The sequence below is a fragment of the Engraulis encrasicolus genome, chromosome 23 (genome assembly GCF_034702125.1).
Source record: "Engraulis encrasicolus isolate BLACKSEA-1 chromosome 23, IST_EnEncr_1.0, whole genome shotgun sequence".
In the NCBI taxonomy this organism is placed as follows: domain Eukaryota; kingdom Metazoa; phylum Chordata; class Actinopteri; order Clupeiformes; family Engraulidae; genus Engraulis; species Engraulis encrasicolus.
In genome coordinates, this window is record NC_085879.1 from 42,041,733 (window position 1) to 42,049,679 (window position 7,947).

Below are 7,947 nucleotides of genomic sequence, written 5' to 3' on the forward strand. Positions count from 1 at the left end.
ACACTTTCAAAGTTTACAAAGAAGACCCATGTTAAAAGTAAAGGGCATTATGCCTTTAAGTTGTTTCTATGAGCACATTTTTGACTTGGGAATAGAATGGGGAAAGGTGATACGAGAACCTCAATGTTGATAAAGAGATAAATAAATGTGTTTGTAAGACTGCTTTGTGACAGTACGTAAACACTAGAAACAACCAAATAGCCAAGGTCATTGTAGTGTCACCATGAATTTGCTGTATTGGTGTAAACCAGGGGTGGGGAAGCTATGTCTGGAGGGCCGTTTGCGGGCCTTGAGGCCGTGTTATTCAGCCCCCCGAGACAATTTTAATGTTATGCAGCTTCATATGAAATATGCTATATTTTGTAAATGAATCTTAGAAATTACATTTGCAATACAATGAAAGTTATATTCAGGGACCTATAGAAGTTACAGTATTTCTCAATTGGTTTTGTACATCTCTCGAATCTCTCTCGCAATTTGCAAAACATAATATTCATTCTCACAACAGCTTTAACAAATGGCAAAACACCGTGGATGACCTGCAAAACCAAGTGTCTTGCTCAAAACAGTTTTTGTGTCAATGAACGTGTCAGTGCCAGCAGAATGGTTAGTCATTGTGTCATAGTGTATGGACAAGCTAGTCAAATCGATTTGTCATGTTGTCAATTGACTAGTACACTCTTGAGGATCTTTTCTGAAGCGAAATGTTGTTTAGAATGGATGGGAAATGTTGTAACTTCAACTTTATATTTCATTGATCAGATGAAATTGTACTAGATATACATTCAGAGTATGAACTATTTATTGACAGGTTTTCTCATTGCAAAATAGAAAAAATAGCCAACTCGGTTGAGGAGTCAAAATGCGCCCCCTACCACCCCTTTTCACTTGTCTTGCAGGACCATTATAAAAAATATAGAACTGTAAAGCAAAATAAATAAATAATTTTGAAACAATACACTGATACTGTATAAAGTGTTGTGAAATTCTAAGGAGATATTGTAATTTTGTGTGTAGCGTAATTATGAAGGGCACATGAGGCATAGAATAATGTAATGCAGTATAGTGCCTATTGTTGTATTGCACGCCTGTTTTCTCTTTCCCTTCTACTGCTTTTGATAAGAGAGAGTCAATATTTACCAGCGAGCAATTTACCAATTCAGATCACATTTATAGACAAAAATCCAATGGAAATTATACAGTGCTTAACACATTATGGCAGCTTGGTAAATCATTTTGCATGGTAAGACTTATACTATGACATAGGGCCTAAATGTTTTGGGGTTTGAGATAGTTTTGTGTATTCAGGGACAATGCTTTTTGAGTGATATGACAAAAGCAATGATAATGTACGAAAAAGCTGAGAATTGTACACAACCATCTGCATGGTGATGAAAGCATGCTAAATGCTGAAAATTATGAGAAATGTATTTTATCATGTGCACAGATAACAACAGGAAGTCACAATTGAACAGGAAGTTTTTAGAATGATTATTATGTTGTGAGAAATGTACAAAACCAATTGAGAAATACTGTAAGGTCTGTTTTAAGGTGGCTGCATTCATAGCCTAGAGTGCAGGGGGAAATCCTAGTTTGTGTTAATTGTACGGCCCTCTGGGGACTTTCATGGCCCTCAGAGTAATTTGAAGTGGCCCTTCAAATGAAAAAGGTTCCCCACTCCTGTTGTACACTTACAGTAATACACAGCGTTTCCAAAACCAAATGTGTAGAGCAGTGCAATCTGTGTAGAATTTGCAATAAAATCTTAGCTGGGTGTCTCTTTTAAAGGACTGTGCGCACTGAAGCTGGCATTGCTGCCGCTGCCTCCTGGATACAGAACCAAGCCTCCTGGATACAGAACCAAGCCTCGTCAAAACTCTCTCAGCCTCTGAATGAAAAGAAAAACACACGTGACATTTAGTTACAAAATTATAACATGATGATGACATTGCAAGACACAGGTCATACCGTCTGTGAAATAAATAGATAAATAAGAAAGGGTTAGCTAATAAAGAAAGTGTTGGCTATTAAAAACAAATACCAGAAAACAAAAATGCGTCTGATATGAGGATCCAATTGAATGAGGTCAAATCTAGCAATAAAACTCAATTTGGTATAGGCCTAGGGATGCATTTCTGGTAGCAAACTACTGCAACACAGACAAAACAGTGACTTACCCACTAGTGCTGCACAATGAAGAACGTCTCCTTTCTTTCAGCAACATCCAAGCAAATAGCCTGAAATAAATTATTTTGGCACCACCAACGTTCCTTTAAAATGCGAGCACTCACCATCGAGATTAAGCATCCGTGTCCATTCTTCAGAAATTCTAGGAGTGAATTTTATCCAGTCTCTGCACTCTTCCTTGTGAACCGTCAGTGTATGATACAAACGCGGTTCGGTGAACTCTCTGGTCAGGCTATTATGATACGAATTTTCCTCGGAGGACCTCCTCACGGCATGTTCACGCACTAAGTTTTGAATCGGCCCAAGACAATTTAAGTGATGACGAGTGATAACTTGGACAGCTTCTTTGATAACTTGGACAGCTAGGTGTTATTGTAGAGGTGTTCTCTGCTGTAGCCCATGATGAGTACCATGATGTAGCCTAGTAACATGACGTGCACCGAAGTTAACACCCGCTGGTCAGCAAGTTACGAACACATGCACCTCTCACAAAGAACTCACCTTCTTTTTTTCGGCGGTAGCAGTGGTTTTGTTTGCCACCGCGGTAGTCACTGTAATTTGCCTCAGTGTCTTCTGTTCCACTTGCTGTGTTGCCACACGTTTGTTGTGCTTTGAAGTTCCGAAATGTCGGAGGATGGTAGATTTCCTTCTATGTTCAACGACTAGGTTGCAAGGTGTACAAAATAGTTTGCCCCCGCTTTCGTGGAGGACATTTGGAAACTGCTTAACCCTGTCCTTCGCTGCTATCTTAGTTGGGAGGTGACTCGAGGCAGACATTCTGCTTCTTTTTTCGACGGAGATTGAATCCAAACTAATTTCTTTGAAAGGAAGTTTGTCGACCTCATTGAAGTCAGCGCAACACGTTACGGACATGGATTGGTTCAAAGTTGCGGGAAATCGCGGTGATTGGTTAAAGTTGCGCTGTCGCGCAGAATTCGCGGGAATTCATTGAAGTTGCGAAAAAGTTGCAAATCGCAACATCGCGAATTCTTGGAAGTCCTTATTATTAATAACAATATACGTGGTAGATGGGGTACCCTGATCAAAAAATCCTTTAGGATTTTCTGTTTTTCCTATAGGATTCTGAAAATCCAATAGGATTCATCTAAAATCCAATAGGATTTTTGTTTTTACCCATAAGATTCTATAGGTCTACGAAAATCCTATAGGATTTATATACATTCCAATAGGATTTTCATTGTCTCCTATAAGATTCCAGAGACAGCTGCGAGCGCAGCTAAGTTTGAAATTATTTTGGTTGTCAAGGGAAACAAACCGGACGTTGCAGTCGCATATCAACCGTTTTCAGGTAGCTTGGACTAGAGATGTAGGCTAACTCGGGCTTGATTTAAAAAAAAATAAATAAAAAAAAACGTTCAATTAACTTGCCGAAATGTTTGCCTGTAATACTGTCACTTGAAGGACCTCTTCAACGCGTTTACTAATCGATATCCGACTTCTGAAGTGTTGCCGTAACCTTACCGTTAGCAAGTTTGCTAACGTGTGAAACGTAGCCACCCAGCAAGCAGGTGTCAGGTGAGTTTTTATTTAGTTTTATATTGTATGGTTTGCAATATCACATTGTATGTTGGTCGTGTGTTTATAGTCTGACGCAGTGTAAAATGTAGGTCTATTTCTGCAGTAACGTCCTCAAGTTTCCTGCTGGAGTTGGGGCTGTCAAACCATTCAAGTGGCCCATGATGACTGACTGAAAGGACATTATGGTAAGTTTATCATGATAATCTATTCTTTGTCAAACTTGCTATGCACCACTGCAAGCACACATCACAGCCTTTACCACCTCAGTGTTATCTCTCCATTTTCCCACTAGACATTTGAAGTGAGCAGTGTTGGGCAGTAATGCATTACAAAAGTAATTAATTATTGTAATGCATTACTTTTCGCTGAAATGCAGACAGCAATGTAAGGCATTTCAGGGCAAAAGCTGACATTTTACTTAGTTACCATGCTAAATAACTGAAGTTACAATACATTGCAATGTCCTGGATTTTAGTGGGATTTATCTAGTGTGGTGGGTCAGAAAGAGTCAATTCCTGAACCTGGTAGTTTAGTCTAAATGCTGCCAAAAACACCTCCTGGATGGGAGGTGAAAAAGTCATGACTCATGAGCTTGATTTACACTGTGATAAATTGCCAGATCCATATTTAGGCCTACAGTTCTTTTGGCGAAAGTAACTAAAGTAATGCAAAAGTAGTGTAATGCCTTACATGTCAAATATGGTAATAGTGAAGTGTAAGGGATTATTTTGAAAAGACAGTAACATGTAATCAGTAATGCATTACTGTTTTGAGTAACTTGCCCAACACTGGAAGTAAGATAAAATGATAATGGCCTGGTGTGACGGAGGTCATCTTGCACCTGTTCACCCCCTCGGGGATCGAACGTGCGACCTCGTCAACTACAACGGTTCGGCAATGGGAGACACAGTACGATACCGCTGGGCCAAGAGACTAGTCTCTCAGCCCAACGGCACGAGACTGTATGAAGCTATCGGAGGGAGGTTTACCAACGTTATACGCCAACTCTGTGCTAGTTAGCCTCCGTTACACTGGCATCCATAGTAGCCCTCAACTTATAAGTGCTATGCCACGGGTGCATGTCTATATGTTCCCACAGCCCAATGGTCCCCACTAAGACTTAACATTCATTTTTAGGCCCATTGGTCTCACAGCCCATTGGTCCCGCAGCTTATACCTGCTGGCCCATGTTCCCACATTTCTAAGAATTTATTCAAATTTAGGCCCTATGTCCCATGGCGGGAGGAAGGGCATGTTCTCTTAGTTTACTCGGAAATGTGGCTACATGAAGTTGTTGAACATAGGGCATATTTGAATACTTTCTTTACAATGAGGGGAAATGGGAGCAGCAAGAATAAGCTCTGGGACCGCTGACCCCAGATGCCACGCCATTATCATTTTATAATGTAAGTTATATCACTTTTAATATAAGTGCAACTCCTGAGTTCATATTGCCTTCACTGAATGGGTCCCTCTTGTTTTCACAGTGAATTCACTACAAGTCAAAATCAGATAAACAGACAGGAACATCAGCCTTCTTGGTGCCAGATGGAAATACTTGAGAATAGCAAGAAAAACGGTAAGTCTAAAACTACACATAAGATCATAATTAAGTTAAATGTGACCTGGTGGCATTATTGCATGACTGCTTAACATTCAGAAATGATTGCTATACTGTCACTCATCATCTAGAATACATCTTGGAGTTAAAACTTAAGAGTCTATGGGCTTTAAGAAAGAAAAAAAAGAGTGAATGAGGTAATCACAACTCTGCCAAGAGTCTGTTTTGGTGTTCATTAAAATTAGTGTAACTATTCTCTTCCTGTGCTTTGGTTTTGTTTTAGGTTCAAGTAGGCCCGACAACAGAGATCACAGACAACCACAAGAAGTGACCCCAGGAGGGGGACAGACCATATGTTGGCAGTTTTTGGAAGGCAGGTCCTAGCCATGCACTCATATAGCGGAAAACCACCAGTAAAATTCAACAAAAAAAACCTCATAAGTGAGTACCTTTTCACTACAATACCTTGCTTACATAAACAGCAAAGTTCTCAGACAAAAAATAGTTTTTATACAGTACATCCAGCAAGTACTGTCAGCACTTCACTTTTTCCACACATTGTTATGTTACAGCCTTATTCACAATGGATTCAATTCCTTTCTCAGCTTGCCTTTCTTTTACTCAAAATTGTACACACAACACCCCATTATGACAAAAAAAAATTATGTGCAAAAGTACAAACAGGTAGCTTTTCCCATGACACTCAAAACATGTGAATTACTTAGCCTACGGGATGCACTGTAAATGTCTGACAATGTCACAAGATTTCCATCCATGCTACACTCATTGTTTTCAACAACACAAAAAACCCTCTCCCGCACATGCCACAGATTCTCAATAGAGTTTTAAAGTCTGTTCAGTAGGCCTATGTATTTTCTCATGTCTTAATTTTCCATGTGTTGGTCTGCTCTGTATGTTTGTTTGTTTGTTTTTTCAGACTACTTCACAAACAAATTTGATGTGGACACTTCAATGATCAAGCAAGCAATGGCACAGGACTGTTCAGATGAGGCAAAAATGACACCCACACAATGATCAAATAATGAAATAATAAATATATTTCGCATATGACCATTTCATTTGCTGTGTTGTTTTTTTGCTTTATGTTTATGTGAACTATGTTTTAAAATCCTATTATAATAAATCCCACAGAATACAAATCCTATAGGAATAGAAATCCTGTAAGAATAAATCCTATAGGAATATAAATCCTATAAGAATAAATCCTATAGGAATATAAATCCTATAGGAATTATCCCATCAGAATCCTATTGGATTTCTATCAGATTTTGGAACAAATAATCCTATAGGAACATTGAAATCCTAAAGGAATCCTGTAGGATTCTGCCTTCTGGATTCCAATAGGATTCCTGTAGGATTTTGGTTCCAAAATCTGATAGAGATCCTACAGGATTTACCTTACTGGATTCCTTAAGGATTTTTTGATAAGGGTAGGTAGCAGCATTGTAGCAGCATTTGTGGGTACACTGGCGTGGAAATTCATAGAATGTATAGCTTAAGTAGCCTAAAGTGTAATTACCACCTAAACTGTTGACGTAGAGACGGACCGATATGGGTTTTTTATGCCCATACCGATATTTAGTGGTCAGCCGATGGCTGATGTGACCTGCTGATTTTTTGGGCCGATATGCTATTGTACAGTGACGTGCGGTCAACTTTATGGCTGGTGAGGCACTGACTTTTCCAATATCAGATTTTCAAATATATAATACTACAGCTACAGAATAAGTACATTTTAGTAAATTTACCAAATAGGCCTACCGATAAGTTTCATATGTCATAGCTTTCTTAACATAAGGTAAGCTTAGGCCTACATAATAAAACATGCTGCATTTCCGTAGAGAAAATGCTATTAGATCTCTCTCTCTCTCACACACACACACACACACACACACACACACACACACACACACACACACACACACACACACAGGATTCAAACAGTGGTCTCACATAAACCACACAGCACCAATGTGGAGGACAAACAGGAGCATCACGGCAGAGAGAGCAGGAGAGCAGAGCAGTGGAGAGGAGAGAAGAGGAGAGGAGGGGAGGGGAGGGGAGAGAAGAGAGGAGGAGAGGAGAGGAGAAAGGAGGAGAGGGAGGGGGGAGAGGATAGGAGAAGAGAGAAGAGGAGATAAGATGGGAGAGGAGAGGAGAGAAGAGAGGAGAGGGGGGAGATGAAAGGAGAGGAGAGGAGAGGAGGAGGGGAGGGGAGGGGAGGGGAGAGTAGTGGAGAGCGTAAGCTCCTTCACAGCCCACTGCTCTCACACACACACAGGATTCAAACAGTGGTCTCACGTAAACCACACAGCACCAATATTCACAAGCAGGAGCATCACGGCGGATGCTCAATGAAAGACACACACAAAGGATTCAAAACATGGTGTCATATAGCAGTGTTTCTCAACCTTTTTTTAGGCGAGGCACCCTTTCAGGTCATGACAAATTTCAAGGCACCCCAAATCAACAAGCCGTAACATAGCATCGCATCCGATACCACACAAGCTTAGAAAAGTAGCACATTTGGAGACGCCACACGACCTACGTTTGAAGTTGCAGCTGACTGGTGTGACCAATATTTACTTTATTGTGCATAAATGGCAGATGAAAGATTCCACTGACTGGCATTAAATTAT

General features: G+C 40.1%; 1 long non-coding RNA gene across 1 annotated transcript; it reads left to right on the plus strand.

The window, feature by feature from the left end:
• Positions 1 to 3,825: 3,825 nt before the first annotated feature.
• LOC134439895 (uncharacterized) lies at positions 3,826 to 6,366 on the plus strand. Its single transcript, XR_010032891.1, has 4 exons — positions 3,826 to 3,911; positions 5,214 to 5,305; positions 5,571 to 5,728; positions 6,225 to 6,366. It is a non-coding gene; the product is annotated as an uncharacterized LOC134439895 (long non-coding RNA).
• Positions 6,367 to 7,947: the final 1,581 nt, after the last annotated feature.